Source organism: Odocoileus virginianus, chromosome 27 (assembly GCF_023699985.2).
Source record: "Odocoileus virginianus isolate 20LAN1187 ecotype Illinois chromosome 27, Ovbor_1.2, whole genome shotgun sequence".
In the NCBI taxonomy this organism is placed as follows: domain Eukaryota; kingdom Metazoa; phylum Chordata; class Mammalia; order Artiodactyla; family Cervidae; genus Odocoileus; species Odocoileus virginianus.
In genome coordinates, this window is record NC_069700.1 from 29,385,522 (window position 1) to 29,412,422 (window position 26,901).

A 26,901-nucleotide genomic window follows, 5' to 3' on the forward strand; every position below is an offset into this window, starting at 1 on the left:
TCAAGAAGTAATGACATCTTTATTAAACTTCTCCACACGACCAGTGGTCTGAGAGGCTCTGGGGAAGCCTGGGTGACTGGCCAGGCCCCTTGAGTCCCACAAGCCTCCTTCATGAAAATGCAGTTTTAGGGAACAAGATGATGCACAAAAGAGGGAAAATATATCTATATAAAGAGTCAAGTTTCCATGTTGATGGTAAACAGAAAAGCTTTGGGGTTATAGCAGAACTCTGGGACAAACAGGGAAAAGAAGACTGAGGAAGGGAAGGCGGTGGCCCAGACCTCTTAACCAAGGATCTTGGGAACCTTGGCCTTGGAGGGAACCAAAGCCCGTGAAGGTTTGGTTTTCTCCTGTTGCCTAAAGTTCAAGTCTCCTCCCTGAAGGCAGAGTACTGGATATCTGGAGGGAAGGGTTGTGGGAGTGAACAAAAGTCCCAGGTCCTACCAGCAGCTTTTTTTCCAGATGGCTAATGCAACAGCAAAGGCTGGGAAGGAAGAGCCGGGGAAGTCCACTGGAGCAGGGGCCCGGGAAGTGTGCTTCCTAGTTCCTAGAAGATGACAGGGTGGACAAAGGGACTGCCTCCATGCTCTGTTATGGCTTGACTGACCCATCCTGTGGAAGGAAAAAGGCAGAAACCTGGTACACAGAAAAGACAGCTGCTGGGGGGACGGCAGCGGGAAGAACAGAGTTAAAACCCTAATCAGTAATTTGCAGCACATCTGTTTTCCAAAGACACTGACATAATCACCCCCGTTTTCACCATGATTCAATAAGCATTATGATTTTTGTCACTTTCCAGGTGAGAGCACACACCCATGAAAAGGTCAGTAAATTTCCCACAATCACACAGAGCTTGGAGGGGCATCTTTGGACTTGAAACTGATCCCAGACCCTCCCACCCGCCAGATCTCCAGTTCATCCACCCCAACCCTTCACCAATCACAGCAGGGAGGGAGGTGATAAATGAGACTAAGAAGTCAGGAAAGATACCCGCAAACCGGGAAAGGGAGGCCGGAAAAGGCCCGGGGCGCACAGGGATGGGTCGGCACATACTTGTCCTCGGAGTCCCAGTGTCTTTCAGGACATTCAAGTGGCTCTCCTCCTTGGGATGGAAGAATAATCCTTCCACAAGAAAGACACAGTGGTAAAGAGAGAAAAGAGTGGAGAAATGCTCGGATGAAGCCCGAGGCGAGGGGGAAGGGGCTTGCAAGGGGCTTGGGGACCTATCTCCAACCACCGCCCATCTCCTAGGGAGACGGGGAGCACAAAATCCCTTGGACCCCTCCCGCCACAACGTCTACAACCAACCTGCGGTGAGGGACGGGCGCCCAGTTCTCCACATCCTGGGCCTCAGGGGTTTTCCTGAATCCTTATAGCAGTTCTCATCTTCCTGGAAGGGGAGATACCCATAAGCCCGTTCTCTAAGTAAGTCAGCTTCATGCCATCTTAGAAAAAAATTAGCCAAGTGCCGCTGGAAATTAACGGATCCCAACGGCTTCTTCAGGGGCCGTTGGACACGCCCATCGCCCCACCCTCTCACCAAGCCTCCTCCAATCAGAGGCCTTCCTCCCTCTCTGCGCCTTCAGCCCGGCTGTGCGTAGGTGGCAGTGCGGGGGAGGGGCTCTGCTCCTGCCAGAACGTTCCACAGTCTCTGAGGAATTTCCCTAGTGGCTCGTATGGTAGAGTCTGCCTTTAGTGCAAGAGACAGGGGTTCGATCCCTGGGTCGGGAAAGAGTCCCTGGAGGAGGAAATGGCAAGCCACTCCAGTATCCTTGCCTGGAAAATTCCATGGACGGATGCAGGCTACCGTCCACAGGGTCGCAAAAAGTCGGACACAACTGGGCAACTTCACTTCAGACCAGCTGTTCCAAGGCAGGAGTGTAAGGAGGGAAGCCTGCTGGACTCCGTGGAGTTTGGGGGCTTCTGGGGAACGTCTCCATCTTGGATGAGCCAAGCACTGTGGGAAGGAGGTGGAGGTGTGGGGTGGGGGCAGCAGAAGGGGAGGTAGGAGAGGGAATGTGAGTCCCCGGAACCTTCAGGATATAGAAGGCTACAGTCTGGTGTCTGAGAGTAGTGGCCCGCGCTTTATAGTTAGCAGACCAACAAACCACACTGACCCTGATCCGAGTCCTCATCTCTATTTTACCTCAGAGAAAAGCACCATCAAGAAAGCCTTGAGGTTGAGGCCTGGTGAGGGTTAGGGGCAGAGGTGGCGTTCAGACCCCGCTAATGACAACTTCTGACCTCTTCCCACCAACCAAGGCCCTGTCACGATAAAGGAAGCTTTAACCAGTCTCTGCCAGTTTTGGGGACCCAGAGTCTTCTAGGACTAGTTGCCATTATCCCCGGCCTCCTTGTATCACTGCAGCAGGACCTGGGGGGCCCGGGTCCTTACTCAGAGTCATGCTTTCAAGCTAATGGGAGAGGGTTGCCAAGCAGATGAGGATGCCTCTGACTTCTTAGAGAAGAGGCCCGTGTGTTACTATTTGGGTTTTCCCTGGTGGCTCAGACGGTGAAGAATCTTGCTACAATGCAGGAGACCGTTTTTATTGGGCACTTATTTTGAAAGACTCAGTCCTGAAAAGTTCAAAATACGTCATTGTATTTGAGCATCTCATATTACTTATTTAAAAATTGAAATAAGGAGTTCTCTAGTAGTCTAGTGGTTAGGATTCCATGCTTTAACTGCAGAGGTCAGAGTTCAGCCCTGGTGGGGGAACTGAGATCCAGTTTAAAAAATTGAAATAGTATTCACATAACATAAGGTTTATCATTTTAACCATTTTAAAGTGTATAATTCAGTGGCTTTTAGTACATTCACAATACTGTCCAGTCATTCTCACTACTTATTGATAATTCCAGAACATTTTTTATACATCTCCACCTCCAGGAATTCCACACACATTAAGCAGTTCATCTCCATTCTCACCTCCTGTTAGCCTCTGGCAACCCCGCATCAGCTTTCTACTTTGATGGATTTGGCTATTTGAGACTTTCTATGTAGGTGAAATCACAAGATATATAACTTTTTGTGTCTGGCTTTTTTATTAATATTAATACTTAGCATAGTATTTTCAAGATTTATCCATGTTGTAGCATGTGTCACTACTTCATTATTTTTAAGGCTAAATAATATTCCCCTGTACAGATATACCATATTACATTTATCTATTTCATGTTAATGGACATTTTGGATTGCTTCCACCTTTTGTTGATGAATAGTTTTGCTATAACATTTGTATACATGTTTTTTGTTTGAACCTGTGTTTTCAGTTCTCTCAGATGTATACCAAGGAGTGGAACTACTGGGTCCTAATTGTTTAACTTTTGAGGAGCTGACATCATGCAGTTGATGTGCCATTTTATAGCCTTACTAGCAATATACAATGGTTCCAGTTTCTCCACAACCTCATTATTGCTGTTTATTTTTATTTTAAAAAGTTATAGCCATCTGAGTAGGCATGTAGTGGGCATCTCATTGTGATTTTGATTTGCATTTCCCTTGCTGTTTGTTTTATGACTTTTCTGCAGTAGTTTTGTAAAGTTTGTATCCTTTGTCATATGTGGTCATTAAAGTCTGTTCTGTTAGATTAATGGTCAGCTAGGGCTTCCCTGGTGGCTCAGATGGTAAAGAATCCACCTGTAATGCAGGAGACCTGGGTTCAATCCCTGGGTTGGGAAGATCCCCTGGAGGAGGGCCTGGCAACCCACTTCAGTATTCTTGCCTGGAGAATCCCCATGGACAGAGGAGCTTGGCGGGCTACAGTCCATGGGGTCACAAAGAGTCGGACACAACTGAGCGACTAAGCACACACACAGTGATTCAAGAGAAATTTCCTTATGCCCTTAGAACTAAAAGAAAAAAAAACTCCCAGTCTTTGCAGATGGATTGTGCATGTGCATGTGTGTGCGTGTGTGTGTGTACATGCACTCAGCAATTCGGCCTAAGCCTTCACTCCTTGCTCCTGCAGAGCCTGAAGTAAGCCAGACATAAGATCCTAGGGCTTTCTCAGGTATTTTCTGAGCATGTGCTCAGCCATGAATGTGTGCATGGACTTCTAGATTCCTAGAAATATGTGACAGCTTTTCAAAATCCTTATTCCACAAAGCATCTCCTTCCCTAGCCTTTCCTACCAAGCTTTCAAGTTATTGTTTTCCCCAACTATTATTCCCAGTTTCCAGAAGCAACAACTATACATTTGCTTTTAAATGTTTTGAGCAAATTTTTCCTAGGTAGCTGCTTCAACCCTGGTAATGTTCTTCAGTTCAGTTCAGTTCAGTTCAGTTGCTCAGTCATGTCTGACTCTTTGTGACCCCATGAACCACAACACACCAGGCCTCCCTGTCCATCACCAATTCCTGGAGTCCACCCAAATCTATGTCCATTGAGTTGGTGATGCCATCCAACCATCTCATCCTCTGTTGTCCCCTTCTCCTGCCCTCAATCTTTCCCAGCATCAGGGTCTTTTCAAATGAGTCAGCTCTTCACATGAGGTGGCCAAAGTATTGGAGTTTCAGCTTCAACATCAGTCCTTCTAATGAACACCCAGGACTAATCTCCTTTAGGATGGACTGGTTAGATCTCCTTGCAGTCCAAGGGACTCTCAAGAGTCTTCTCCATTACCACAGTTCAAAAGCATCGATTTTTCGGCGCTCAGCTTTCTTCACAGTTCAACTCGCACATCCATACATGACCACTAGAAAAACCATAGCCTTGACTAGACGGACCTTTGTTGGCAAAGTAATGTCTCTGCTTTTTAATATGCTGTTTAGGTTGGTCATAACTTTCCCTCCAAGGAGTAAGTGTCTTTAGGTGAAAATAGGCAAGCCATTTGAGACAGTTCTTCAAAGAGCCACCAGATAGGTTAAAACAAAAACCACATTTGAGAATAAGGTCTGTTCTGCTCCCTCTGATACCAGGTACACACTGGGAATGCCAGCCACTATCTTCAGGCCACTGCAAGCTGGGAAGCAGGAGATAGTATTGTACCGTGGTAAGTTAAAACATCTCAAAGCTCTCTTATCCAGTCTCATCTTTTTTTTTTCTTAATTATTTAATTATTTCCCTGCTTGTGGTAAATTTTGATTTGATTCCAGAGTTCTGAAAGAAGTTTATTCTCAGCAGTTTTTGCCAGTTCATTCATTGCCTTTGTGGAGAACAAACTTTTGGAGTTCCTACTTCTCAGTGTTTGTGAATGTCATCTTTCCCGTATCCCTTTGAAGTAAGTGCTTATTAGGAGCTAAGTTCCGAGGAAGTTCAGTAATGTGTCTGTGTTGTATGAAGGAACACTTAAGAGCCAGGATTTGACTTGTCTGACTCTAGAGCCTGTTTTATCCAATTATACATTTATTCTCTAATTCAAGAGTATCTATCTTCCCTCTACAAAATGCTAGGTACAGTTTAGAAATAGGATTTCTTCATTGTACAAAGTAGCAAAGATTCCTGTCCCTGAGAACTTGTATTTTTATGAAGGGAGATTCATAATACACAAACTATATATTTGATATTAAAACTAAGTGTTATAGAATAAAAAAATTGGGATACTTAAGGTACAGAAGGGAATCATTGCTATAGGAGTGGTGTGAATACAATTATTTAACATGTATCTTGTTTTAGTTGCCAATTTATAGAAAAACCCCCAAGGATCGTACATGAGTTCCTATCTATGCATACTTAGATCTATTCATGGTTAACATTTTGCTGTATTTGCTTTATCATTCTGTCTCTCTCTCTCTCTCATTTAGCAATTTCATCATGCCTGTTTACTCCTTTATAATTATTTTTTTTCCTAACAATAAGGAAATTCTGTTGTATGAGCTCAGTATTGTTAACAATCAGGAAAGTTACCATCTATACAATGCTAGTATTTAGTCAACAATTTATATTCTAATTTCCTCTATTATTCAAGCAGTGTCCTTTACACCAATTATGTTTTCCATCCCAGGATTCAATTCAACATAACTATTTGCATTTAGTTGTCCCAGTGTCTTCAATTTGAAACAGTTCCCTCTTCTTTTGTGTTTTATTACATGTGGATTGGATTCAGTTAATGTATTCTTGGCAGAAACTCTGCTTAAGTGAATTTGGCAGTGAAATACATAAGAGGGCTATGATGTTGGCTTGTCCCATTATTGATAGTGCTAATGTTCATCACTTCATTAAAATGTTTTTAAGCCAGATTTAACCATTGTAAAGTTGTTACTTTTTTCTTTTGTAATTAGTAAGTAATTTGTTGGAAGATACCTAGAGATGATGTAAAATATCTTTTCCCTCATGTTGTTTCAATTTTATACTTTGAATATGTAAAGTATTAGCATGATAATTTCAAACCATATACAATGCATAATCAATGAATTTTTACTCAATCCCCTACTCTTTCCACCCAATTTATTTGCATGTATGTGTAGAAAGGGGCACATTTTTTTTTTTTTTTGAGTGTTCATTTTATTTATTTGGCTGCACCAGGTAGGAAATAGCAACCTACTCCAGTATTCTTGCCTGGGGAATCCCATGGACAGAGGAGCCTGGCAAGCTACAGTCCATGGGGTCGAAAAAGGCTCAGACACAACTTAATGACTCAGCAACAAAAACAAGGTCTTAATTGTGGCAGGCAAGTTGTAGCATGTGGGATCTAGTTCCCTGGTCAGGGTTCGTTCGAACCTGGGCCCCCTGTGTCAAGAGCACAGCGTCTTAGCCACGAACTACCAAGGAAGTCCCAAGAGGCACATTTTTTAAAACTTTCTATATATCAATAGTTATTTCTTCCTTGTCAATTCTTACTATATAAATTCATGCTTTTCTATTTTGTTCTAAATTAGATGAATTACTATTTTGTCTCTATTGTTAATTTGCAGAAACACCCTGGGATTATAATTTATTGTTTAGCTTTACTACTGCCCTGTTGTCTGTCTCAGCTATTTATGTATTTAGCTTTATTATTTTCTTTTTCTGGGCTCTTTAGGGGGATTTCATTGTTTTGGTTTTTGAGGTGAAATTTTAATTGTATATTTTTATTCTTCTCTTTTGAGAGATATATGTGTTTATGACTGATTTCCCTCTTATCTATGCATTAAATATGTCTTAATAGGATATTTAGTGTTTTAATTATTCTTTTATTTTTCCAGAATTCTCTAATTCCTGTTGGCATTTTTGTTATCACCTAAGAATTTTTTAATAGATTGTTTTTCAATTCCAGTCAGAAGGACATCTTACAAATATTTTTCCATCTGAAAGTCTTTTCTTAGCAGTTTTATTGAGGTGTAATTGACACAGAAGAAATTACATATATTTAAGTACAACTTGATAAGTTCTGACAATTATAAACACCAGTGAAATCATCACCATTACAACCAAGTTAGTGAACAATTAAACTCAAGTTTGTTTGTATCCCTTCGTAATTTTTCTCACCCCTCTTTCCTTGAAGCAACCACTGACCTGCTTTGTCACTGTAGATTACTTGGCATTCATAGAATTTTATATAAATGGAATCATAAAGGATGCAGTCTTTTATTATCTGGCTTTTTTGACTCAGAATAATTATTCTGATATCCATCCATGTTTTAGTGTTCATTTCTTCCTACTGAAGAACAGAATCAAATTGGAAATATGTACAGCAATTTGTTTATCAATATTTATCAGCTGATGATGAACACTTGTTTTATTTCCAGTTTAGTTAAAACAAATAAAGCTGCTATGAACATTAGTGTAAAATTTGTAAGGACATATGCTTTCATTGTCTTAGATAAACACCTAGGAGTAGAATGACTGGATCATATGATGTGTCTATGTTGTAAAAATCGCCGTTATTTTCAAATAGACTGGTTTTTATGTTCCCTAGAGAGTATATGCAGAGAAGGTAATGGCACCCCACTCCAGTACTCTTGCCTGGAGAATCCCATGGACAGAGGAGCCTGGTGGGCTGCAGTTCATGAGGTCGCTAAGAGTCAGACACGACTGAGCGACTTCACTTTCACTTTTCAGTTTCATGCACTGGAGAAGGAAATGGCAACCCACTCCAGAGTTCTTGCCTGGAGAATCCCAGGGATGGGGAGCCTGGTGGGCTGCCGTCTATGGGGTCGCACAGAGTCTGACACGACTGAAGTGACTTAGCAGCAGCAGCAGAGGGTATATGAGAGTTTCAGTTCCTCCACATTCTCACCAACACTTAGCACAGTTGTTTTTTTTTTAATTTTAGCCATTATATAATGTGTGTAGTAGTATCTTGTTTTGGTTTTAATTTGCATTTCTTTATGACTGCTTATGGTGAGTATCTTTTAAGATGCTTTTTTTTTTTTACCATCCGTGTGTCTTTTTTGGTGGAGTGTCTGTTCAAGTTATTTGCCCATTTTCTTATAGATTTGTATGGTTTAAGTTTTGAGAGATTTTATATATTCTGTATAGAAATTCCTTGTCAGGAATAGAATTCACAAGTAAGTTATCCTCGTGTGTAGCTCATCTTTTCATTCTCTTAGGAATATAAGAAAGAACAGATGTTTTTAACTCTGATGAAGTACAATTTATAAATTTGTTCTCTTATGGGTCATGGTTTTGACATCATATGTGAAAAATCTTTTTCTCACCAAAGGTTGCAAATGCTTTATCCTATGTTTTCTTTAGAAGCATTTTGCTTTTAGATTTCACATTCAGTTATACAACCTGTTTTTAAGTTAACTCTCGTCTATGATGCAAGGTATGGACAGAAAATTATTATTTTTTGCATATGGATATCCTATTGTTCCAAGAGCATTTGTTGAAAAGGCTATTCCTTCTCCACTTAATTATTGTTTAAGTGCACCTTTGTCAAAAGTAATTTGTTCACATGTACGTGGGCTTATTGCTAGACTTTCTATTCTGTTCCACTGACTTATTTGCCTATTCTTATACCAGTGCTGGGCTTCCTAGGTAGCTCAGTGGGTAAAGAATCTGCCTGCAACACAGAAGACCCAGGTTCGATCCCTGGTTTGGGAAGATCCCCTGGAGGAGGACATGGCAACCCACTCCAGTATTCTTGCCTGGAGAATCCCATGGGCAGAGGAGCCTGGTGGGCTATAGTCCATAGCGTCACAAAGAGTGGGACACAACTATAAAGCGACTGAGCATACAAGCATGCATAACAATGCCACATTGTCTTCAACTTTATAATAAGTCTTGAAATCAGGTAGCATTAATCTACCAACTTTATCCCTCTATTCAAAAGTTGTTTTGACTATTCTGGGTTCTTTAGTTCCCATGTTATATAGGAAATCAGCCTGTGAATTCTTACCAAAAAAAACCCCAAAACACTCTGTTGACATTTGGATTGGAATTGCTTTGAGTCTAATGGTAAATTTGAGATTTCACATTTTAACAATATTGAGTCTTCTATATTATGAACATAACATATCTCTTCATTTACTCATGTCTGTTTTAATGTGCCTCAGCAGTGATTTATAGGCTTCAGTGTACAGGTCTTGGCCATCTTTTGTCAGACTTATTTCTAAGTATTTCACATTTTTGAATACTATTATAAATGATATTGATTCAATTTCAATTTTCTATTGTTTGTTACTAATATATAGAAATAAAATTGATTTTTTCCTACTTCCTTGTGTCATACAAACTTGCTAAACTCACTTATTCTAGTAACTGTTTTTGTGGATTCCATAGAATTTCTACATAGAAAATAATGTAGAAATCTTCTACAAATACAGACAGTTTTATTTCTTCCTTTATAATCTGGATGCTTTTTTTCTCCTTTGCCTTATTGCTCTGGCTAGAACCTTCAAGAAGAAAGATAACCTGAGCTATTTTAAAATTTTAACTTCTAGCTAGAAACCTTCAAATAAAAATCCCTTCATTCCAGGTAGCTTCACTGGTGAATCTTATTGACACTCAGGGAAGAAATAACAAAAGTTCAACAGCAACTTTTCCAGAACATTAGAAAGAAGGGAGTATTACCCAACTTATTTTATGAGGCCAGTATAACCTTGATAAAAAATAAGCAAGGACATTATAAGAGAGCAAAACTAAAAACTAATATCTGTTGGGTTTCCCTGGTCATCCAGTGGTTAAGATTCTGTGCTTCCAATTCAGAGGGCACGGGTTCAATCTCTGATTAGGAAAGATCACACATGTTGCATGGTGCAGCCAAAAAGTAAGGGGAAATAAAAGACTAATATCTGTCATAAAAACAGATGCAAAAATTATTACTAATAAAATTTTAAATCAAATTCAACAAAATATTAAAAAGATAATGTGTTATGACCAAGTGGGATTTATCCCAGGAATTCAAGTCTGGTTTAACATTTTTTAAAAATCAATATAATTTACCATATTAAGAAACTAAAGGGTAAAAGTTATATGATCATCTCTGTGGATTCAGGAAATCACTTGAAAAAAGTTTAACATCCATTCCTGATAAAAACTCTAAGCAAAGTAAGAAGAGAAGACGACTTCCATAACCTGATAAAGAATATCGTTGGAAAACCTGCAAACATAATCACACTTAAAAGTGAAAAACTAAATGCTTTCCCATGAAAAGAAGGAAAGAAGATAAGGAAGTTGGTCTTATCATTTCTCATTCCTTTACCTTAACTTCTTTGTATCTTTGTATTTAAAGTGAGTTTTGTGTAGGCAGCAATACTGGGGATTGCTTTTTTTATCCATTTTAACCATCTCCGCCTCTTTATTATTTACACATAATGTGGTTATTGATATAGTTAGGTTTAAGTACATCATCTTGCAATCTGTTCTGTATTTTCCCCATATTCTTTACTTTTACTTTCTTCTTTCCTTGCTTTCTTTTTAACTATTTGAATTTTTACTCCCATTTTTCTATCCTTCAGTGGCATGTGGTTTATAGTTCTTTGTTTTGCTATTTTAGTGGTTGCTTTAGGATTTATAGTATGCGTCATTAACTCATCACAACCTATCTTCAAATTGTTTTATATTACATCATATATGTTATAAACCTCTCAATAGCATATTTCCATTTATCTCCTTGAAGCCTTTATGATATCTCTGTCATAGAGTTCACTTTTACATATATTATAAACTCTACACTACAGTGTTTTTTCTTAAATCTGATTATCTTTCAAAGGGATTTAAATAATAAGCAAAAAATCTTGTTATTTATCCATGTAGAAACTATTTTCAGGGTTCTTCAGTTTTTTGTGTAATTTGTATTTCCATCTGATATTCTTTTCTTCTGCCTGAAGGACTTCTTTTAGCAAATCTTGCAGTGTGGCCCTGCAGAGCATGAATTCTTCATTTGCATTAGTTTTCAAAAGATACTTTCACTGGGTATTGAATTCTAGGTTGACATTTAACTTCTTTCAGTATTTTGAAGATGCTCCTTCAAGTCTTGCTTGTATTGTTTTTGACGTCTATCTGGTTGTTTTTAAAGTTTTCTCTTTACCTTTGGTTCTGAGTAAATTTATTATGATTCGACTTAGTCTTGTTTCTTTGTGTTTCTTGTGCTTGGGGTTTGTTGACCTTCTTGAGTCTGTGGATTAGTATTTTTAATCACATTTTTAATATTTTAAGCCAGTATTTTTTTCAGATTTTTTTTGTCTCTCTCTATCCTGTCTTCTGGGGACTCCAATCATAGGTATAATAGGCAGCATGAAGTTGTCCTACAGCTCACTGATGCGCTTTTAATTTTTTTTTTATTATGATTTTGCTGAGTGTTTTGTTTTAGGTTGTTTATATTGCTGTGTCTTAAAAACATTTACTAATTTCTAATGTCTATTCTGTATTAATCCCATTCATTGTATTTGTTAATTCTAACATTTGCTGCCAATTCTGGTTGGTTTTAATTGATTTTTTTCTCCTCATTATGTGTTATATTTTCCTGCTTCTTTGTACATCAGGTAATTTTTGTTAGATGCTAGACATTAGGAATTTTAATTTATTGTGCTTTGGATATTTCTGTATTTCTATAAATATTCCTGAGCTTTGTTCTGGGTTTCAGTTAAGTTACTTGGAAAAAGTTCAGTCCTTTCAGGTCTTAGTTAAAGATTTGTCAGATAGAGCCATTGCAGTGTTTAGTCTGGGGCTAATTATTCCCCACCTTTGAGGCAAGATCCTTCTGAGTGCTCTGTATAATTTACATGAAATTATATTATGGGGTTTTCCAGTTCAGCTAGCTAGACCAGACACTACTCTTGGTCCTTTGAGAATATCTGGCAATGTTTCTTTTTATCCTTTTAGGAGGCTTTGGGCAGTGCTTTTAGTTTGATTGTTTGTGTCAGCCTCCAACCTCTCCCTGGCAAATTCATATGTTGAAATTCTAGCCCCCAGAGGTGATGGCATTAGTGGGTGGGGCATTTGGGAGGTGCCTAAGTCCTGAAGATGGAACTCTCCTGAAGGAAATTACTGTCTTATAACAGAGGTTCTAGAGAGCTTCCTTGGAGAAGGCAATGGCACCCCACTCCAGTACTCTTGCCTGGAAAATCCCATGGATGGAGGAGCCTGGTAGGCTGCAGTCCATGGGGTCGCTACGAATTGGACACTACTGAGCAACTTCACTTTCACTTTTCACTTTCACACATTGGAGAAGGAAATGGCAACCCACTCCAGTGTTCTTACCTTGAGAATCCCAGGGACGGGGGAGCCTGGTGGGCTGCCATCTATGGGGTCGCCCAGGGTTGGACACAACTGAAGTGACTTAGCAGCAGCAGCAGAGAGCTTCCTAGTACCTCTCACCATGTGAGGATACAGTGAGATGTCTGAGACCTGAAGAGAGCTCCCACCAGACCATCCTGGTCCCCAGATCTCAGACTTCCAGCCTCCAGAATTATGAGAAATAAACTCCTGTTACTTGCAAGCTTCCCAGTCTTTGGCATTTTGCTACAACAGTCTGACTAGACTAAGGTAGCTTCCTCACATGTATGGGGTGATCAGCATTCTGTTGAATATTTGAGCAGAACTCTCATCAATTGTTCTCTCTCTGGTAGTCTGTCCTATGAACTCTGGCAACCTTGATCTCCTCAAACTCTAAATTTCTCAAATCAGGAAGTCCACTTGGCTCTGCCTGGCTTCCACGTTCCTGTGCTGTGGCCTGGAAACTCTCTCCAGTCACCAAACTGATGGAATTGTAGAACTCATCTCATTTGTTTCCCAGCTCTTTGGGATCACTGTTCTTCATAGTTTGATGTCTGGTACCTTGAAAACCATTGTTTCATAAAGTATTTTGTTCACATATTTTTGCTGTTGCTTTAGGTGGGAGAGTAAAGTCAGTCCCCTGTTCTCCATCTTTGGAAGGGCATTTAATTTTTTATTTTTTCTTTTCATTTCTACTTTTACTACATTGTGATCAGAGAATTCTGTTTGTAATATTACTACTATGGAACCTACTTATGTTTCTACTGTAATATAATATATGATCAATTTCACTGAATGTTTCCTGTCTGCATGAGAATAAAGGATATTTTTTATTAAAGGGTGCAGCATTTAATACATATTTATGATATCTAATTTATGATTCATGTTAAAGTCTTCCCTATTCATACTTATTTTTTGTTCATGTGCCCCTCTAATCCTGAGTGATGTGTAAAGCTCTCTTATCAGTATTATTTCTGTTTCTCTTTATATTGCTCTAATTTCTATTTTACAAAAAGATGGGTTTTTTGGTTCTTTTTTTGTAATCTTGGGCTTCCCTTGTGACTCAGCTGGTAAAGAATCCACCTGCAATGTGGGAAACCTGAGTTTGATCCCTGGGTTGGGAAGATCCCTTAGAGAAAGTGAAAGGCTACCCACTCCAGTATTCTGGCCTAGAAAATTCCATGGATTGTCTAGTCCATGGGGTCGCAAAGAGACACAGCTGAGCGACTTTCACTTCACTTTTGGTAATCTGGTACATAGTTTGTATTTTATTGTATTTTAGATTGTGACTTTTTACCATATAATGTTTTTATTTGTCTTGTTTGATGTTTTTGGCCTAAATTCTGCATTACCTAATATTAGGCTTGCTGCCCTTGGTCTAGAGTTATTCTATTTGGCATAAGTTTTCCCATCCTCTTTCATTGTTTTAGCCTTTGAATCACTTTGTTTTAAATGTTTCCTCTATATATGGAAGACACCAAAGTTTTCTTTTGTAAGATATTTTGAAAATCTGTTTCTTTTACTAAACACTAGAACAAATAATTTCACAATTTGTATGGAAATACAAAAAGACCTCGAATAGCCAAAGCAATCTTGAGAAAGAAGAATGGAAGTGAAGGAATCAAGCTGCCTGACTTCAGGCTCTACTACAAAGCCACAGTCATCAAGACAGTATGGTACTGGCACAAAGACAGAAATATAGATCAATGGAACAGAATAGAAAGCCCAGAGATAAATCCATGCACCTATGGACACCTTATCTTTGACAAAGGAGGCAAGAATATACAATGGAGAAAAGACAATCTCTTAAACAAGTTAATCTTCTTTACATTTCTGATATGACTAATATATTGGGTGTAAATTCTTTACAACATTTTGTATTATAATTAATCTATGTTAATCTATGTTATGTTATGCTTACTTTGTTTCTCTGTATGCCTTAATTTGTTTTTGAAAAAATTGCTTTGACATTTATAAAAGTGTATGTTTTGCTCTGATAGTTACCTTTGCACTGATATCTTTTAAAATATCCTCATTCTCCTTACTTAAGGAGCTAAAAATTAAAGTAAGATAAATCCTTACTTAACCTTTTACTATCTGGATGCTGTTATTCAGTTGTTAAATTGTGTCTTGACTCTTTGCAACTCCATGAACTGCAGCACAACAGGCTTCCCTGTCCTTCACCATCTCCCGGAGTTTGGTCAAACTCACGTCCATTGAGTCAGTGATGCCATCCAATCATCTCATCCTCCATTGTCCCCTTCTCCTCTTGGCTTCAGTTTTTCCCAGCATCAGACTCTTTTCCAATGAGTCTGCTGTTCACATCAGGTGGCTAAATTACTGGAGTTTCAGCTTCAGCATCAGTCCTTTCAATGAATATTCAAGGTTGATTTCCTTTAGGATTGATTAGCTTAATCTCCTTGCAGTCCAAGTGACTCTCAAGAGTTGTCTCCAACACCACAATTCAAAAGCATCAATTCTTCCATGCTCAGCCTTCTTTATGGTCCAGCTCTCACATTCATACATGACTACTGGAAAAACCATAAATTTTACTCTACAGACCTTTGTCAGCAAAATGATGTCTCTGCTTTTTAATACACTGTACAGGTTTGTCATAGTTTTTCATCCAAGGAGCAAGCACCTTTTAATTTTGTGGGTGTCATCACGATCCATAGTGATTTTGGAGCCCAAGAAAATAAAATCTGTCACTGTTTTCAAATTTTCTCTATTTGCCATGAAGCTATGGGACCAGATGTCATGATCTTCATTTTTTGAATGTTGACTTTAAGCCAGCTTTTTCACTCTGTCTGGATATGGATAGTCAATATTTTTCACTACTATCTGGATAGTCAATTCAAAATGGTATCATTTGATTTCTAACTGTTACATATGCAACAATGATTTTACCCTGCTTTACTTTGTCTTCCTTCTTAGCTCAAATTTTAAGTTGCATTTTTCTACTTTATCAGAACATGTGACATTAACAAAGTATTTTCCACCTTTGTTCATAATCCTTGTATAAATTTTAGATCCATATGCTTTAAATACACTTTAAATATACTACACCCTCCATCATTCTTTTGCCAAAAATTTCCCCCAGTTATCTCTTGATTAGATAGAGCTCATCCTCTAACAGGTCATCCAAGAAGGTCTTAATCCAAGAAGGGCTTATGTGCACAGATTCTTTCATTCTTTACATATATAATTTACTTTTCCATAACCTTGATAATTGAATGATGGCTTTGTTGTGTATAAAGTCCTTGGCTCACAATTTGTTTCCTTTCTTTGTTACTTTAGAATAATGTTCCATTCTTGCCTTGCTTTGCAGGTAACTCTTAGATATACTGATGCCAATCTAATTTTTTCATACTCTTGTAGGTATTATGGGTATTGTGCCTGGAGTCCTTGGGCATGGTTTCTTTGTCTTTAAAATCTAATCAATTTTTAAGCTATGTTTCTGAGTTGATCATTCTCAGTCAATTTTCCCAGGCATATGGTTGACTCAAAGAAATATAGGCTTTCTTTTATTTGTATAAAGGATTCTTGAATTTTGTTTTAAAAATATTAGCTCTTTCTATTATTCCCTCCAAATTTCAGGGTCACCAGTGTTTTTGATCATGAGAGAAGGGGTGGATATAGCAGAAAAGTGGAGGGACTGGATTTAGATAGGAACATGGATGGTCCATTTATGTTACAGGAAGGAAAACAGAGGGTGTGGACATGGATGTTGACAGTTGGTACCTAAAGAAGTGCTCTTCTTCTTTTCTTTCTTGGCCATGCCCCCCCAATGTGTGGGATCTTAGTTCTTTCCCCAGGGATGGAATCCAGGCCCTTGGCAGCGAAAGCATGGAGTCCTGACCCCTGGACCACAAGGGAACTCCTAGGAGGTTCTCTTATAATGACTTTGGCATTCTCAGTGATGAGAAGCAAGATCTAAGCTAACTGTCTAACTCCCTCACCTGAAAAAGGGTAGGGGAAGAGTGCATTTGCCAATTTTAAATTTGTGTCCTGAGTGGAAAATCATTTACCAAAATCTGTGAATGATGTTCTAGAAGGAGCTCAGAGAACAATCAGCCCCTGGCCCTTCTACCTAGTAGAACAAGCAGAGCTACTTCCTTCAGGGATTTGTTCACATCCAGAGGGACTGATCAATGGCATTGATGGTGGATTTGAACTAAGGGAGAAGTCAAACAGTCTGGAGGACTGTCCGCTGGAGGTGGTGGAGCCCTGCCCTGTATTGCTTTAGGAACAGTGAGAGAAAGCACGAACTTTGAGTGAGTATAAGAAAGAACTTCGAGAGCGCCCACAGTGTCCATGGAGAGAGGTTGAGATGGCCGACCTCCAGCCCTAGACACCAGGGCGGCCGGACGGCGAGGATGTCGGCTTCGTTAGTCCAGGCCACCGTCCGGGCTGTGAGCAAGAGGAAGCTGCCACCCACCCGGGCCGCCCTCACCCTGACACCTTCAGCGGTAAACCAGATAAAACAACTTCTTAAAGATAAGCCTGAACATGCTGGTGTGAAAGTTGGTGTCCGAACCAGGGGTTGTAATGGCCTTTCCTACACTTTAGAATATACAAAGGCAAAAGGAGACTCTGATGAAGAAGTTATTCAAGATGGAGTCAGAGTGTTCATCGAGAAGAAAGCACAGCTAACACTGTTAGGAACAGAAATGGACTATGTTGAAGACAAATTATCCAGTGAGTTTGTGTTCAATAACCCAAACATCAAAGGAACATGTGGCTGTGGAGAAAGCTTTAACATTTGACTCCTCAGGACTGCCTGCTCGGGCTGCAGGCCCCAGTAGAGCTGTGGAAGCTCTAGGGCTTATTGAGGAAACCATGTGACTGTCACATGCTTAAGGTGTGTAACGTATGACTGCCTTCCAAGGAAAATAAAGTGATGCATTTGAAAATGAAAAAAAAAAAAAGAACTTCAAGGACCAGGTGAGGTTGTTGTGTGAAGTGGTGAATCCTCTTTCCCCGGAAGGGGAGTGTGCATTAAATATCATGTCAGAGATGTCGGGTTGGAGATTCCTGGGTCAGCAGAGGGATGATTAGATGGTCTCCATTGTAACTCCAAGTTGACCATTCATTTTCTCTGTCTATCCAAATGCTCACTGTAAACAGCTCTTGTCCACTCTATCTTCAGCATATTTTCAGAACCCAACCATTTCTAACTTCTTCATTCTGAATTGCCTTGGACCAGTCCATGGTTTTCTCCCTCCTGAATTATTTTGTAGCCTTCTAGATGATTCCCCTGCTTTCCTCTTGGCCCCCCACTCTCCTACCTCAATCTATTCTCAAAACAACAGTTAACTGATCTTTTTAAATCATGTCAGGCAGTGTCACTCCTCTGTATCAAACTCCCTGCTCCCCAAAGTCCTAAGAGTGGTGTACATGATCACATGTGATCTGTTCCCCCTCACCCCCACCCTGCCAACCTCTCACCTCATCCTCAACAGTGCCCCCCCTTGCCTTGTGTTTCCCACTTACCTGGGTGCCTTGGCTGTCCCTCAGACCTGCCAGTCTTGCTCTCTCTGCCTGCAAAGGACCCTGGCAATTTCTTCTTCCTGAAATACTTCTGCCTTAGATATTTAGAGAGCTCACTTTTTTCTTCTTTCTCCTTAGATTTTATTACCTATTCACAGAGACTCTGCCTGTGTACCCTTTATAAAAAAGCACTTCCATCCTTTTACTTTTTTTTTTAACTTTTCACAGCAGTACTTATCTCCTATGTATGATACATTTAATTATTTGTTTATACTCTGACTGCCTTGCCTGACAATGGCTTTGTCTGTTTCTTCACTGCTGAATTCTCGGTGTCTAGAAGGGGCCGTGCACAGAACTGGTGCTCGAGAAATATTTGTGAGAGGGATGAGTAAGAGAATAGGTGTGATGGGGAGGCAGGACAATGCGACAATCAGCCAGGACTTGTCTCCTTCCTCCTGGAGGGAGGAGAGGGACCAAGGGTTGTATAACTTGATGGGGCTTTGAAGGCTGCTGTGTTCCAGATTCAGGAGAGATGCAGTGAACACATGGCAGCCCCTGTCTCTCACTGACTCCAACACCTGAGCAGAGTGTATCATACAGTCTCTGAAAAGTAAGCCTCTGAACATTAAGTACGAGCAAGCGGCTTGGGAGGTGGGCAGAACCATATTCCAGGAACCACCGAACTAAGAACGAGAGAGAAATTGAGCCTATTTGTTCCTCGGGCCTCCCCTGAGAAGAACTCAGCACAGCCTGAAACCTAGAAGTGAGCGCTTAGTACGAAGAGAGAGATGCAGAAGAGACCCCCCTGCTTCTGGTTAGAGCAATGCAAGAGGGAATTCCTAAAGCTCAGAACATGGGGAGGGACTCCTGATTTTTCCTTTCTTTTCCCTCCACTCTCTTGTCCCAGGCACCAGGGGGTCTGTGGCCAGAGTGGGTGTGTCAGACAATATATGTGTTGATACCGTGTGTCAACATGCAGGCAGGGAACAGGCCTCTGAAGAAGGGGAGCCTGTGCTCTGGCCTGCTTTGGAGGCTGTATCCCCCACGTTGGGCACCTGAGGGCTCCTGATATCTACCACTCTTACCTGTCAGTTTTTAACCTGGATCAGTAGGTATGGGGGAGCACATGCTCTCGGAGACACAGCAGCTGTCACATATGCGACAAGTTAAGAAGCCTGACTCCAGACTCACCTGTAAATAAATATTCTGTAGCTGGGCTCTACCCATCATCCCACTCAGGTCTTGCCCTCCAAAGAGCCGAGCCCAGCCCGTTGGACCAAAGTGCAGAGACGGAGACAGTGAGTCACTGGCCTTTTAAAACTCTCATTATCCCTGGGTCAGCTGTGACTGCTGGGTATGGGGAGTGGGACTGAGCTGGAGATCAGGGAAAGGGGAGCAGAGAGGAGTTCCAAGATCTGGTCTTCCGGAATATTCCAGAGGACATGTGGCTGGACCAAGCCATGGCATCTGTGATGAAAGATGGAGGCCCAGGAGGTGGGGCCACTGCTAGCCGTCCTTGACAGTTGTGAGGTTCCATGAAAAGGAAGGTTCTTAGCAATGCAGAAAGGGTTTTCTGGGTAGGGAGGGGGAAAGCTTGTGTTTGTGCAGGTGCCCTGCCAGTTAATCTTCACTAAGCCTGTGTCGTGGGGTAGGACGCCCATGCTGTAGATGAGCAAACTGAGGCACGGCATGGTTGAACAAACCTCTGTGTCCAAGGTCACAGTCCTGGTAAGTGACCGGCAGAGGAAGCCGTCAATAAACACAGTTGCCTGTGTTGGAATTCACAGGGAACCCAGAAAATTCCTTAATTCCTAAAGCCCTAACACCTGGGTGGTGAACTTTAAGAAGGCAGAGGCCAGCAGTGCACGGAAGGCTGGAAGTCAGAACATTTCACATTGACTTGAGTGGGCTTCCCGGGTGGTGCTACTGGTAAAGAACCTGCCTGTCAATGCAGGAGACATAAGAGACACGGGTTTGATTCCTGGGTCAGGAAGATCCCTTGGAGGAGGGCATGGCAACCCACTCCAGTATTCTTGCCTGGAGAATCTCATGGACAGAGGAACCTGGTGGGCCATGGTCCCGAGGGTCGCAAAGAGTCAAGACACAACTGAAGCGACTTAGCATGCACACATGACTTGCTAAGTACAAGACGCTTTGCCCCTCATGGTGAGAAGTGAAAACACAGCCACAGGTGCCTGGGGTCTTCACAGTTTTCACTGAGGAACCATCTCTAGTTGACAGGACAGGGGCGCTTTTCAGGGATCTCTGCAGCCCCAACTCCCATCCCCTTGTGTCTGAGGAATGCCTGGCCTGGGCAAGGATAGACTGGTCAGAGGACTGTATGGTGCAAGGTGGCACTGAGCTGAGGATTCGTGGCACTGTTCGAGGGCCCCAGACCTGCACGCCTCACTTGTCAGAGAAAGTCACTGAGGCCTTCGAAGGGGCAGAGATTTGCTTTGAGTCTAACCAGGTGTCAGTTAAGACTAGCAGTTGTTTCTAGGGAAGAGGAACCCTGAGGGAGCAATCCTGGGGTCGTGGTCCTCTGGGCTTGTGGAGGAAGCAGACAGCGGGTCAAAGGGCAGTGGATGGACTGACAACAAGAGGGCTGACGTTTCTTTTAATTGTAGTGCGAGGGCGGGACTATAGTTTGTGGCCTCAGTTCCTGAATTGGTAAAATGGCAACAGAGACAGATTGAGCTCAGAGGGCTGCATTTTTATAGCTGAGAAACAGTGAGTAGTTAAGTCTGTAACACACAAAACTGGAGAAACCAAAGACTAACAGCCTCCATCACATTCATAATATGCACTGTTGAACACATTGTGATCAGTTACATCATATTAATGATAATGTTGGGTATATTGGGACCTAGAGTTGCTGGACTGACAGAGTAAGGGCCTCAGAGGCCATCCAGCTTTGTCTCGGATATTAGAATTCCATGATCAATATTTGTGTCTGGAGTACTGACATCCTCCTGAGTACTAATGGGCATGTGGAATTGAGAATTCACCCAGGGACCAGGAGAGGGGATCTGTGCGGAACTACCTCCATGTAGCCCTGGTTGACTAGATCCACTCTTGTCCTCTTGGACCCCGAGCACAGACAGATTTGGCATCCAGGGTGGTCTGTGGTCACCATCGGAATAGGAAAATCAGCTCTGGGTGAGGACTTGGACTGGAACACTTTGTGTTTGCTGTCCTTTCACCCCAGGAAGGGAAGAAAAGGGCAGATGGACACGGTGGGTGGGGTGGTGGCCCACTCCCCCAAATCATCTGACAGGCCCCAGAGAGCTCCTGATACACTCCAGAGCACATGTCACTGGCGCAGGGCCCCGATTCCCTGTTGATCACATCCCCCAGGTGAGGTCAGCATCACTGCCACATTCATCTGTCACCTGGGAGTCACCCTGTCACCTAGTCATTCTCAGCACAATCACCAAGCAACCACATGGGTAAAAAACACTGCCCACATCTCGCCCCCAGCATTGCCTAGTACCTGGTGCTGGTGGGGAGCCCCTTCTTTTGTGTTAACAGACCTCCTCCGCAAAATGTAATATTTCTTCGAGTGGTTGAGGCTCTCGGGAGAGAGCTAGGGGGAAGGCTGCCTGCTCCATCCTGTCTGATCTCAGACCTGCCTTCTCAAGGCCCCTTGCCTGGCCTGGCTATATTTAGAAGCTCAGTTCAGTAACTAGAGTGACTGGACCACCCCAGTCCCTGTCCCTTCCGAGGACTCTGGAGCGGCCGATTCCTCCCCACTTGTAATCAAGTCTTACATTTCTCCAGGCAACCAACACTAAAGGCCTGGGCCAGGTGGTAAGAAGATGCTTGGGTTCAAAGATGGAGGTTCTCTTTTCTGTTCTGCATTCTTCCAGGCTGGGTGGTTATGGATCTGTCTGCAGACTCACTCTGTCTCTTAGCACTGGCTGCCAGAAGCTGGTCTTACCACTTCTGGCTGATGCTACACTGCGGAGCACTATCTCATACACACGGCCGTCTCTGGTGCTCCTGGTGCAGAGGCCTCCCTGCGCACGCTCTAGTCCACAGCAGTGTGTGCCCACTAGGGCCAGGCCAAGCCCGTCTGGGTGCGGGCACACTGCAGTGAGGTAGAGGGCAAGATCATTGTGCCCGTGGACTTCACATCTTAGTGGCAGAAATAGTAAACCAAGAGCTAAGACCATGTCAGGTAGTGAGGCATGCTGAAGGAGATAAAGCAGATGGATCTGTAGTGAGCGAAGGGTGAATGGAGTGGCCACGGTGGCTACTTTAGATCGTGTCAGGCTCAGCCTGTCCCAGGAGACATGGAAGTCTGAAGGTCAAGGGCAGAGGAAACAGCAAAGACAGAAGACCTACGTGAGAACTGACTTGGTGTTTGTAGCTGGAGAGCAGTAGCAGAAGAGCAGTAGCAGAGCTGGGTCAGGAGGGATGGTAAGATCTGAGGCCAGAGATGTCAGCAGGGTTCAAGGAATCAGACCTTGAAGTTCGCAGTCACATCCCCTGGGCCCCATTCCCCACTGGGCCGACTTACCAGCTATGTGACTTTGAGCAAGTTACTTAACCACTCTGGGTTTGAAGGGAGAGTAATGATAGAGCAACAAAGCTCCGTCTAGTCAAAGCTATGGTTTTTCCAGTAGTCATGTATGGATGTGAGAGTTGGACTGGAAAGAAAGCTGAGTGCCAAAGAATTGATGCTTTCGAACTGTGGTGTTGGAGAAGACTCTTGAGAGTCCTTTGGACTGCACAGAGATCCAACCAGTCCATTCTATAAAGGAAATCAGTCCTGATTATTCATTGGAAGGACTGATGCTGAAGCTGAAACTCCACTACTTTGGCCACCTGCTGCAAAGAACTGACTCATTTGAAAAGACCCTGATGCTGGGAATGATGATGAGTTTGAGTAAACTGCAGGAGTTGGTGATGGACCTGGAGGCCTGGCAGTCCATGGGGTAGCAAAGAGTTGGACACGATGGAGTGACTGAATTGAACTGAAGGTAAGAACCTCCTTTTGAGTTGTTGTGATAGTAAGTTAACATATGTAAAGGGCTTGGAACACCACCTGGCACATAATAGGGCCATGTGCAAATGTGTCACCTGTTCTTTTTTTAATAAGTGTTTGCTCTTATAATAAGCCTTATTGTTATTACAAAAACAAGCTTAGATTTTAAGAAGTGTGTGTGTTTGTCTGCTGGTGCAAGTCCTGGACTGGAAATTAGGAGAGCATTCCATCTTACTCCTTGTTCCGTCTTCAAGTCCGTGGGTATCCTGTCCCTCTAAGGGTTACCAGGACAGTCATGTAGGACCCCAGCTAAGCAGTTGACATGGGAGTTGGTTTTGAAGGGTTAAACCTTAACAAGAAAAGAAGATTGTTTCCCAGGGAGTGAGTTTTAATTTCATCAAGGGACTGTCACATACTTGTGGTTTATTCATTAAGTCATGTCTGACTCTTTGTGACCCCATGGACTGTAGCCCGCCGGGCTCCTCTGTCCATGGAGTCCTCCAGGCAAAATTACTGGAGCGGGGAGCCATTTCCTTTTCCAGGGGATCTTCCCGACCTGGGGATCGAACCCAGGTCTCCTACATTGCAGGTGGATTCTTTACCAACTGAGTCACAGGCTTGCTCACCCTCAAAAGACACCTCCATCACCTGGAGAAAGGGGAGGAGGCAGGCAGAGAAATGGGGGGCAGGCTTGGGCCTGGAGGAAACTGGACAGCAAGGCTCCTTCCCAGCAGCCTTCTTGACCACTCTTGGCCTCACCATACACAGTGAAGGTGGCTGGGGTAAGGCATGAAAGACCCAAGATCAGGTGGGCTCTGGGCTTGTGACAGGCCACTGCCCCATTTTTTCTTTTTCCTGTTTTCTTTCATTTTTGTTTGGCCACACTGCAGCTATGTGTGGAATCTTAGTTCCCAGACCACGGATTGAACCTGTGGCCCTTGCAGTGGAAACACGGAGTCCTAAACACTGGATGTCCAGGGAAGCCTCTGCCTCGCTTTGTTTATCTGTTAGAAGAAGGAGTTGGTTGATATAGTTAATGAGCTCTTTTCTAGCTGCTCCCCTCAAAACATTCATGGGAGTCTGAACCACTGGGGAGCTCAGGGGTATAAGAAGAGCATGCAGAGGTGGGGGACCTCTTTGAAGATGAGCCCTGGGTTGGGGTTTGGTTCCCTCTTTACCAGCTGGAGATGGAGCAGGAACTGGCGTGTAGGGCCAGCTAGGAGCCCACCCTGTGACCAGACCTCTCAGGTGTATAGCCAGTCATCAGAAATGCCTTCTCCCACAACTAGATGACCAGAGGCCCTGATAAGTTCTGCTTATTTACAGACACACATCTACACCCCTACAGGACACAGGCTTCTGAGAATGTACAGGTAAGTCACATTTTTGTAAATCAAATTCTATTCAATGCAGTTTGGTTGCTTACTGTTTAAAGTAACCCTGTTGCAAATCCTCTTGCGAAGTAAATAGCTCTCCCTCCATAAATATCAGTGTTAATATTCAGGCTTTCAAAGTGTGGGAGCCCCATCTGTTCATGTGTGTGTGTGTGCCCTCATGTGTGTGTGTGTCCTCGTGTGTGTGTGTGTGTGTGTGTGTATGTGTGTCCCCATGTCTTCGTGTAGGTGTGCATCAGCATTCACTCTGGTGCATAAAAGGATCCATGAATACAAATTGTTTCCTTTTCTTCCTGGCTTTGTTGTGATATGTTGCTGGAAAAAGACACAGTTCTTAGCAAAGGGTAGCCCCTGGAGCAGCTCAGATCCCTATCTGAGCATGCAGCCTGTCCTCTCTGACATCCTACTGCAGCTCCCTAGGGGCATATCACCAGGGAGCCCACCTTGGGGCAAGGCAGACAGGGAAATTAATCATTTGGGGAAAAATGAAAAACTAGCCTCCACCTGGCAGGGGGCAGGAAAGGAGAGGCAGATGTGGGAGAAGGAGGTGACTGGGAATCCTCTTGGAATTGGTTCACTAGATTGCATTCTATAATCAATTATTCATCAGAGGGCATCCAGGGAGCCACTGCCATTTGCTTCCTGCCATTTGCAGGACCAGGACAGTAGCCCTAATGGTTGTGTATTTCTGTGCCCAGAAGAGCGGCCTGCCTTCCCCTGGTAAATTCATGCCCCCTCCCTGGGCATCACCCCTTGTCTCACCACCCCCATGCTGATGAATTCTGTGTGGGGAAGGGTCCCCCTCACCACCCCCCAGCCTTCCACCCACTAGGCAGGGGCCAGCTGAGGAGATGCTGGAAAGACTCTTCATCGTTTATTCATGGTCCCTGGCCTCGTCCCTGAAATAATTAGGGTTGGGTATTTTCATATCATGCAGTTAATTGCCATCTGCACTGCTTAACAAGTCAGGGCACTGGGTAGCAAACTGGGGGCCCAGGAGGACGTGGATGGATGGAGACATGGTGTTGGCTGCCACAGCTTGGGGACAGGGAGCGGAGAGAGGGAGCAGGCTGTGGCTTGTGGGAGGTGCCAGGGCTCAGGTTCGCTGAAAGGGGTTAAGAACCTGCTTCTCCTCTGGGAGAAGGAGAGAGATGACGTCCTGGCAGAGAGCTGGGTGCTCATCACAGCAGCACCTCAGGATGCCCCAGGAACTGTTCTAAGAACACGCACGCTTCAGGTCAGAAGCCCTGTGTTCCAGCCCTTCAGGTTCCCTGGAAGTGGGGTCTTCACTGGGATCCCTGAGTGTGTGGTTTGCTGAGAGAGTGCTCTCAGGAGAAGCTGTGAGGGAGTGAGGGGAACAGGAGGAGCAGAATCTGGGCCAAGAAGTCACTTCAGGTGAGGCTAAGCCAATCTGACCACGGGGAGCTGTGGACCTGAATGGCATGCAGAGCTGTCCCACCTTAAGACAAGGCGCTGGCTTTCCACCCCTGCCCAGTGTCATCAGCTAAGAGCCGTTCCCAGGGGAGGGACATGTGGCGGAGGCCTTAACCTGCTGGCTGTTGTCTCCCAGGGAAGAGGCTCCTGACGTCTACGGACAATCCTCTGGACAAGGGCACAGTGTGAGCTGTTAGCAGCCAACACCGCAGCAGCATGGGGCAGGTGCCTGGTGGGTGGAGATCTGGGTAGGGCACCAGAGACATTGGATCTCTCTTCTATGCTGAGACTTGAACCAGCCACTCTGAGGCCCGGTCCCTCCCACGAGGAAGAGGAGTGAACAGTCTTCCACTGCTGTCTTGTAGAGCAGAAGGGTAGCTAATTGATGGAGTGCATGGAAGGCATCCTTTAGCTGTGATGTGCTCTATAAATGCTGCTGGTATTACTGCATTAACCCCACGTGGTTTAGGGAAGAGGACTCAAATTTAACTTTGTGTGTGGCTGGAGTGCACAGACCAACACTTGGCTCAATTCATAGGCTTCTCTCATCCCCCTTGCCCCTGTCCTGGGCTCCTTCTGTCAAGCAAACCTGCTTTTTGGGAAGGTATTATCCTTGGGGATAATTTACAGAGTGGAGAGGGTTAATTTCCGGTTCTCATTCATAGATTCATGGATGCGTGTAAGGACCATTTTCAGACCTTCTTAGACCAGAGCAAGACAGCGGCATGAGGGCCAGACAGACAGGCTCAAAGTTCCCTTGAGGTGACTGCAGGGTGACCTCTTCCCATCCCCATTAATTTGGGGGCAGACTGACGTGGAGGCTGGAAAGGGCTGAGCACTCGGGGGATGACAGCAGCCCTCTGTCACCCAGAGAGAATGATGAGTTCAGGGAAACACTCCCCCCGCCCCGCTGAACCCCCTTCTTCCCTTTTCCTTGTCCCAGGTCACAGGAAAAAGGGGGACACCCACCAAAGGTGGCTCCTGTGGGATGAGTGAGACTGCCTCTGTCA

The 26,901-nt window shown here is 43.3% G+C and overlaps 2 long non-coding RNA genes and 1 pseudogene across 2 annotated transcripts; 2 read left to right on the top strand and 1 right to left on the bottom strand.

The window, feature by feature from the left end:
* LOC110146739 (uncharacterized) lies at positions 1-1,513 on the bottom strand. The gene is made up of 3 exons (XR_002316627.2): positions 1,309-1,513; positions 1,054-1,122; positions 1-612 (listed from the first exon to the last, which is right to left on the bottom strand). It is a non-coding gene; the product is annotated as an uncharacterized lncRNA (long non-coding RNA).
* LOC110146760 (uncharacterized) lies at positions 1,477-26,901 on the top strand. The gene is made up of 4 exons (XR_011483928.1): positions 1,477-1,880; positions 4,921-4,994; positions 5,098-5,222; positions 24,390-26,901. It is a non-coding gene; the product is annotated as an uncharacterized lncRNA (long non-coding RNA).
* Positions 16,945-17,395, top strand: LOC110146759 (iron-sulfur cluster assembly 1 homolog, mitochondrial pseudogene; annotated as a pseudogene).